Source organism: Arachis duranensis, chromosome 4 (assembly GCF_000817695.3).
Source record: "Arachis duranensis cultivar V14167 chromosome 4, aradu.V14167.gnm2.J7QH, whole genome shotgun sequence".
NCBI lineage: Eukaryota > Viridiplantae > Streptophyta > Magnoliopsida > Fabales > Fabaceae > Arachis > Arachis duranensis.
Window position 1 is genome coordinate 102648438 of NC_029775.3, and position 8958 is coordinate 102657395.

General features: G+C 32.1%; 1 long non-coding RNA gene across 1 annotated transcript; it reads left to right on the forward strand.

Moving 5' to 3' along the window:
- Positions 1 to 5540: 5540 nt before the first annotated feature.
- On the forward strand, positions 5541 to 8670 carry LOC107485360 (uncharacterized). The gene is made up of 3 exons (XR_008008272.1): positions 5541 to 5608; positions 7384 to 7448; positions 8447 to 8670. It is a non-coding gene; the product is annotated as an uncharacterized LOC107485360 (long non-coding RNA).
- The last annotated feature ends 288 nt before the right edge of the window (positions 8671 to 8958 follow it).

The window sequence follows — 8958 nt, forward strand, 5'->3', positions numbered from 1 at the left end:
GGCCATTCGGCCATGCCTGGACCATCACTTATTTATTTTCAACGGTAGAGTTTCTGCACACCATAGATTAAGGGTGTGGAGCTCTGCTGTACCTCGAGTTTCAATGCAATCACTACTATTTTCTATTCAATTCAGTTTATTCCTTTTCGAAGATATTCGTTGTACTTCACCATGATGAATGTGATGATCCGTGACACTCATCATCATTCTCACCTATGAACGCGTGACTGACAACCACCTCCGTTCTACCTTAGACCGAGCACATATCTCTTGGATTCTTTAATCAGAATCTTTGTGGTATAAGCTAGAATTGATGGCGGTATTCATGAGAATCCGGAAAGTCTAAACCTTGTCTGTGGTATTCCGAGTAGGATTCAGGTATTGAATGACTGTGACGAGCTTCAAACTCGCGATTGTTGGGTGTGATGACAAACGCAAAAGAATCAATGGATTCTATTCCGACATGATCGAGAATCAACAGATGATTAGCCGTGCCGTGACAGAGTATTTGGACCTTTTTCACTAAGAGGATAGGATGTAGCAATTGACAACAGTGATGCCCTATATACAACTTGCCATGGAAAGGAGTAAGAAGGATAAAGTATGAAAGCAGTATGTTGCAGAGATCCAAAAGGAACACATCATCTCCATACACTTATCTGAAATTCTTACCAATGATTTACATAAGTATTTCTATCTTTATTTTCTGTTTATTTATTATTATTATTCAAAAACTCCATAACCATTTATTATCCGCCTAACTGAGATTTACAAGATGACCATAGCTTGCTTCATACCAACAATCTCCGTGGGATCGACCCTTACTCACGTAAGGTTTATTACTTGGACGACCCAGTGCACTTACTGGTTAGTTGTGCGGAGTTGTGAAGAAATTGCTGAGTTAGTAAATGCACATACCAAGTTGAATGCCATTATTAGAGATCACAATTTCGTGCACCAGTTTTACCTTAGAGATTTTCAAAGGTACCCCTAAAACTATCCTATCTTTTAAAAGTTTCAAGCACAAATACACATATTCCTTTTTATTTACCAAACACAAAATAAATAGCTTGTGATTTTGAAAATACAAACACTTTTTTAAAAAATTTTACTAAACCAAACCTTAGCCCTCAATAAACACATATGACATTATTAACAATATAATTAAGTATTTCGTGGACAAGGTTGTCATTGAAAGTTTAAGAGAAGAGAATGAAGAAGACAAGGTTGCAAAAGTCGATACCAAAAGCTGATAATGAGGTTAAAACCTTTGATGGGAGATGCCCTTCCAGATCCGTTGCTCATATCTTAATTACCTAAGGAAGATATTATGAAATTGGAGTTTAATTGTGAGGTGAAGCCATACAAGTTTTATGTCATGTATGGGAGGTATAATGGTTTTGGTGTCATGAAAAAGCGAAGCTATAATCATCATTGACAAATTTGTATCTTTGGATTTAGTTTTACCTGTTGATGAGAAGATTGATTCTTGATATTAAAGAATTTTTTGGATGTAACGGAGAAGAAGGTGCTCAATGTTTGTGGTGATGGATGGTAATGATTCTTTGAAGGAGGCTTTCAAGATTGAAATTTTTGGAGTCACCCATCAGCTTTATTTGTGCTTGGTATTTGCAAAAGCATGTTGTAACAAACATAAAGAATAGTGAGTTCTTGAAGTGCTTTCGTTAATGCATTTATGAAAAATTTTGATATTGATAACTTTGAACAATATTAGGCAAAGATCGTTGAGATATTTTAGCTAAGATAATTATTGGGTATAAAATTTACCTATGAAAAAAAGACAAGTGAAAAAACTTGTTTGAGAGATAAATTTAGTGTGATTTTAGAACCATTTCATGGAGCGAAGGCATCAACTCCTTTATCAAGAGATTTATCAAGTCTAGGTTTAATTTGCTATGCCATATGCAAAAGCTTGACATGGAGTTCATGAATATAGGAAACAATGAGATAGTAGTTGAATGTTATTCCACATATTGGGATCTTACTCTATCAACAGGTTTGGAAGCAATTAAGAACACAACATATAAAGCTTACACAAGAAAAATATTTAAGGAGGTAAGAAAAGAGATACAATGAGTTTCTGCGTGGAATGTTAAGCTTAGCAAGATAATATCTATACTAAAGTGTTACAATGTGAGTATGTTTTGGTATCTAAGAAGAGTATATGATCTGTTGCTTAATAGTAACAATGATAGATTGGATTGTAAAAATCGACTTTGACATAGTAGTAGAATTATAGGTAGCCGCATGAGTATTGTGATGAACCATAGGTGAGAACATTGTTGAACTGCCTAAGCGACTTATAATAAAATTATTGAAAGTAAGGGATTTGGTATCGAAGATGATGAAGGCAGGCATGAAAACTATAAAGGGTAATGTTATAAATAGTGAGAATAGGTAGTTATAGGTTGTTAGAGAGTTTGTTATTTGCTAAAGTGTGGTGGTTTTTGCTAACTAGTACATATAACTATGGCACCTCACCTCATGCTGATATACTAATATATGCTTTCATTCCTTCAATAGCAAATTACAGTCATGTTCTCTGCTTCTTGTGCTATCCTTGTATCTAATATGGTATCAGAGTCACAAGATTTTGTTCTTGATTTTTTTATTCATGTCTTCAATCTTTCAATCATGGCATTCTTAGTTGATGCATCATCTACCCCTAAGCCTCCACTTGTTCCAATCTTAGAGAAACTTGATGACAAGAACTTCAATACGTGGCAGCATCGAACATGGCTTACAATTCAAACAATTATAATAGAATATCAGCTTGATGATTCCAAAATTTCACCAAAATTTGTTAAATCAGGGCAATGAAAATCTCCTACTACAGTTGAAAGTATTACTTCTACTACTTTATCAGAAAATATTGTTGCTATCCCTACACCTTCACCTACAACGATCATAACAACTCAAAAGACCACCGTTGCTTCAGATTTCACAACAAGAATCAGAGGATTATAAAGAGTGACATCAAAATGATTTTGCTCTCACCACACGGTTAGTTGCATCAATGAGCAATACCTTTAAGAATAAGGTTGTTCACTGCTCAAGATTCTCAGAAGCATGGTTCACTATCATCAATTACTTCGCTGTGACTTCGAAGACACGCGCTCAAAATTTAAAATCTCAATTGAGATCCGTAAAGAAGACTAAGAGTGTCATAGAATATTTAACAAAAAATATACGCCAACTAGTAATTCTCTTCTTGGAATAGGATATCAACTTTAGGAAGATGACCACATACTAGCAATCTTATATTATAATGGCTACATCTCCAATATCATGTCTCAATTGAAAAACTTTACTATAAATAAAGATGAGGCTTCTTGTTAGTCTATAAAAACATGATTAATTGGTTCAAAAATTCCTCTAAAAAAATTATGATTGCAATTTTTGCTCCAAGCTTCTTCCTTGGACAATTGTTATTGTTGTTGATGTTATTGCTACTCTTGTATCTAATAAAAAGAAAACATCATTTGAAAGGCAAGTGAAAATTAATCGTTGTTTTTTATGAAATATGTCTAGGATAGTGCATTAAAAAAATTAGCAAATGGCCACATGTTAACCAAGTTAAATTTAATATAAATATTTTAATTTAATTATAAATTATATATTACTATTATTGAATAATTGTTATACTTTAAAAACAATAAAATTGTTACTCATTGATTTTATTATTTTAATATTAACATGTTTCAAAATTACTTCTTTTAATTTGAATTTGAATCATTTATAATTTAAATTATAATAAATAAATAGAATAAATTTATTATTATTTTTAACTGTAGATTTGATTTTATTATTAAATTTCTAAGAGAAGCTTTCAATAAGCATATTTATAGAATTTTTATGTCATTTATTATGTTAGTTTTTTTTCTCTCTCTTTTTTCTTTTATGCTACATGTTCTTTTCTCAATCTTTTCTATTTTTTTCTTTTTAAGTAAACACACACTACAAAAAAAGGTTAAAATGACATTTATATTACGCTGTTTCCATTGCTGCCATAATTGATTTTTGGATTTGTGGCGGTTTTGATAATTATGGCGGTTTTGAACCCCCATTATCACCTAGGAATAAAAGAAGAATTATCAATCCCTAATTTCTTACTTCTTTGAAACACTACGTCGTGATGCTGTTGCTCCTGGATGGCCTGTGCGACGATCTCCGATCCTCTTGCGTTCTCCGATAATCTTCTCCAATGACATCTCCTCCAGCATCGATCTCCTTCGGTGACATCTCCTACAGCGGTGATTTTCTCTGGTGACGTCTCCTCCAGCTTCCTCTCATTACCGTCCTTTGTGTCTTCTTCGCCAAAATCGTCAACGCCTTCCTTTCTGATGATCTACGTCAGCTTTCGTTCCTTCCTTTCCTCTCCTTTCCTTCCTCTGTGACGAGTCTCTCTTTTTAGGCCGTTTGCGAGGATTCATCGCGAGTGGATAAGTCAGTTTCGCAGTTTGCGCCACCGACAACGTTCCTCTGCAATTTGTGTTCTGCTGCTCTCGTTGTGCTGTCGTCACCAATGTTCATCCATTCTTCTACTTCGTGCCTTTGCCGTCGTCCCTCGCTCTTCCAAAGGTCTCATTTATGTTATGTTAGGGATTGTATTTTCCGTTTCAGTTTTCATCCATTTGTGAACATGAGTTTGAGTTTCATCCGTTTTATACTATGTATTATTTGTTCATGGTTCCTAGATTATTGTTCTGAATATAAACTTGGCTCTATTGTCATGTGCTGCCGCTGCATCCTTTGGTGAGAAACTTACTTAAATTGTTTAGATGATAGTGTTCTGTATCATGAATAAAGGAGCTTGGTATACGTTCAATTATTTGTTTATTATTTATGAACATCATTTATATCATATTCAGAGGTATCGAGACATTCAGCACTTTAAAGTATGGTTCTTCTAGTATCTTATGAATGTTAGGTATGTTGTGATTAGCTTTGATTTCCCATTCGAAAGTATGTTACATGCTATAATGGAATCTATTTGTTGTAGCTGAATCATGATTTATGAAACACGTGGAAGAGTAAATTTATATTTATTAGGGCTTATATCTTGTAATGCTTATTGCATTAATTTAGTCTTCCAATTACACTTTCCTTGTATATAAATTGTATTTGGAGCCTATTAGCCGTATTTCATATGATTATCTAATCCATGTAGTCCATTTCACCTTGAAGGATATGCTCTGCTATTAATTTTTGTATCAGAAGTATTTTACTTGTGTCAAAATCTCATTGGCAAAATAGTTTTACCTATTTTGAGATGGTAAAAAAGGGCTGAGAGTAATGCACTTCAGGACAAGAAAGCAAAAAGTTTGTTTCTAAGGATCTTGATTGTTATTAAATTTTTATTTGCATATATCATATAATTCAAGTTGATGAGATTATTCTTTGCCTAATTAGTAGTTTAGTTTATACCTAAGTGGTAGTTTTGTTTATTTTACTTGTTTATCTGTTCAGGGTGGGTGATTTAGATTTTATTTTTTCATTGTTTATGATAGCCAGAACATCATTCTGTTATGCTTGATGCAATCCCCACTTTGAAGTTCAACCAAGAGAGCTTCAACCAAGATACATAGTTAAATTCGGTCTCTCGGTTTCAACTCTTGAATAAAATTTGGAAATATTCGTAGTGATTTGACTTTGCCCCAGTCACATATCGTTTTCATGAGATGGACTTTGATTTTCATTTCAATATATGTGTGTGTATGTAACTAAGTATGTTAATGTCACGCAAGCTCCAATATAAAGGGAAGTTAGGGAGATAGTAAATGCATGTAGTTAATTAATGGCTAAAGCCTAATATATAATAACACTATTCATGTTCTCCCCTTTTGAGTAATTAACTATCTTTTCTATGAATTATGTATTTCTTCATAATGATTCTCTTTGTAAGTTTGGTTTCATAATTTGATCAACTGGTTAGTTTTGTGCTCTTTAATCATCAGTGGTTCAGTTATTGAATTGAGTTTCTATTTAACAGTGCATATAAATAGCATAATTATTAAAAAATGTCATGCCACACATTCTATGTACTTACCACTCGTTGGGTATTGAATTGGCTTTTTGTATGTGGACTTGTTTCATTCTTAGCTGATCATGCAATGCCTATACTTGGGCTGAAAGGTCACAGTATTTGTGTTCCAATAATTATGTACTTGTCATGTGGATCTTATCTCGTATGTATTATAATTTTGTTGATATTTTGCAGTCTCTTAAACAATATAAATTAACTAAATTGATCCCAATTGAAGCTGGTTGCTGCGGACCACCTTCTAAGTAGGTTCCACTTTCTAAGTATTGAATTTGGTGCTAGAAAGATTTTGTTAATTACCTCAATGTACTTTATACATGAACTTATTAATCTTTGATTAATTTTTATATTTTAGCGCATGAAATACAATTTAATAAATGTCTTAACTCTTAAATATATTTTCAACGTTTCAAATAATAACTTAATCATATTCAAAAATAAAAATATTAATACTTTTCTTGAAGTAGTTCATATTCTTCCCATGCATCCACATCCATTTTTCCTTTTTAGTTTGAATAAATTACCATTTATACCCATAAAAGATACAGACGCTGACAAATGTACCCATATAAGAATAAAACGACAATTGTAACCACGAAAAATGACTTCCGTGTGCCAAGAGTACCTAGACGTTGGTTACATAATTGATTCGTTAGGGTACTCTTGGCACACGGAAGCCATCTTTCGTGGTTACAATTGTCGTTTTATTCTTATATGGGTACATTTGTCAGCGTCTGTATCTTTCATGGTTACAAAGAATAATTTATTCTTTTAGTTTTTATTCTTTTAAGTATTTTTTATTTTTTATTTTTTCTCCCCAAATTGTTTCATTATTTGAAAGCCACGTCACCCTTTTTGGAAATAAATTGAAAAATCAGGGGACGGTTGTAAGAATCATGCTTTATTAATTATTATTACTTTATGAGTTTGTATTGAAAGCTACCATTATGTTACAACTGGAATTACCAAATTAGTTAAAGTGCTTAGTCTTCCAATTGGATATAATCTGGTGAAACTAACAACTCTTAATTATGTTTCTATCACTTCTTTGGCAATTCTCATGTTGTTTGGACATCATTTTTGACTTAGATTATTCTCATATATTCTCGTATGAAATACAATTTAATTAATTTGATTAAGATTGAACTGGGTAATTAAACACAGATCTTGATTCCATATTTAGTACTCAAAAATTCAAATTTATGACTTTTAACCCTTAAGAAATACATCTTTCTAATCCAATTATTTAGTGAACTATTTTGGTTTGTGAATCTTCTCCCTTTCACACATTAATTTTTGCATATGTTGTGCTGTATTAGGAGAATTTGATGTCAAAAAGTGGAAGGAAAAATTACTTGGCTCTAATAATTCTGAGCTTAACAAGGTAATTGATTTCAATGTTCTAAGAGTGCCATCTATGAGACTTCCATTCTTGACCTACTCTACACCAATGTTGCTGGGATGAGAATAGCCTTAGGAAAAATCAGATACTTGTTCCAAATAAGAGAGAAAGTCCATTAGCTTCAGCCTCTAATTTTATGTCTCCTTACATATCCCAGAAGAGTCATTTTATTTACTCATGCTTCTGTTATATCCCATTGGGTATCATTGTACATTTCATGATAATGGAATTTTCATTTTGTGCTACATTCATGTTGGGTGTGCACCCCGTTCCTTCCTTTATATATATATTTGTTAAATATTTAGTATCTCATTCCAACTCTGCCTAAAGGAAGGTTCTGTAAGTAAGCTCCTCTTTTCTTTAGTCTTGTTCCCACGCTTTATTTTGTCTGAACATCATTTTACTCCATCTCATGTCTAATATATATCTTTGATTGCTGTTCAGGACTTCAGGTCCTATTTTTTTGTGTGTAATTTATTGCATCATGTTTTATTTCACCATTTGTATCCTTATTGCATCTTTATTTTCTGTAATTGATTTAGATGTAATAACTTCTATTATGTTATGTCCAACTTAGTCTCCATCTATCTCGAATATTTATCATCTGTATTATCTATAGTTTTGTACTGTAGACATTAATGTTCTTAGTATTTCCATTCTACTTTCATTAGTTTTGTGCTTGAAATTTATTTCTAATGAAATTCCTTTCCAAGAAGTAGTTTGATAAGAATCATAAAGGATATTGTGCAGGTGTTGTATACTTGTACGAAGTTGTCTGCTTCACCTTTTATGCAACATAACCTTTTAGCCAAAACAGACTCAAAACATATCATAGGTTTTATCTTCTACAGCGATAATGTATATACATATTTGATATCTGCATATATAAAACTTTGATGATTGAATAATTTCATATTAATAGTTTTAGATTCAGTTTTCTATCCTTTTTTATTGTGATCATAATTATATTTTTGTTGTAGGGATTGGATCAAGAGAGTGAGATTCCATCACTAGAGAGTTAGAAAGTAGGTCTTCTGGAGCGAGCAATAAAGAAGCATGATCTTGCATGATAAAGATTTTATGTATTAAGGATGATATATATATGTTAAGATGAATTACTGAAAAATGTTTATTTTTGATACTTTGTTTTTGGATTATGACTTTTGATTTTTGGAGACCATGTATGAATTAAAAATCTTGTTATGATGTTTGATTTAAGGTTATACCTTTTGGTCATTATGAGATTTTAAAGTTTGAGTTTTAAAAATGTCACTTTAAATAGGTAGTTTCAATCTCATTTTAAAAAGTATAAAATTGTCATCATACTTAAGTAAAAATGATGGTTAAAAATCGCTATTTTAAACAAAAATGGTGTCATTATATCCTAATAAAAACGGCGGTTAGAAAATGTCATTTTAAACAAAAGGAATGCCATTAAACCTGGTAAAAACGGCGGTTGAAAATGTCATTTTAAACAAAAAGGGTGCCATTA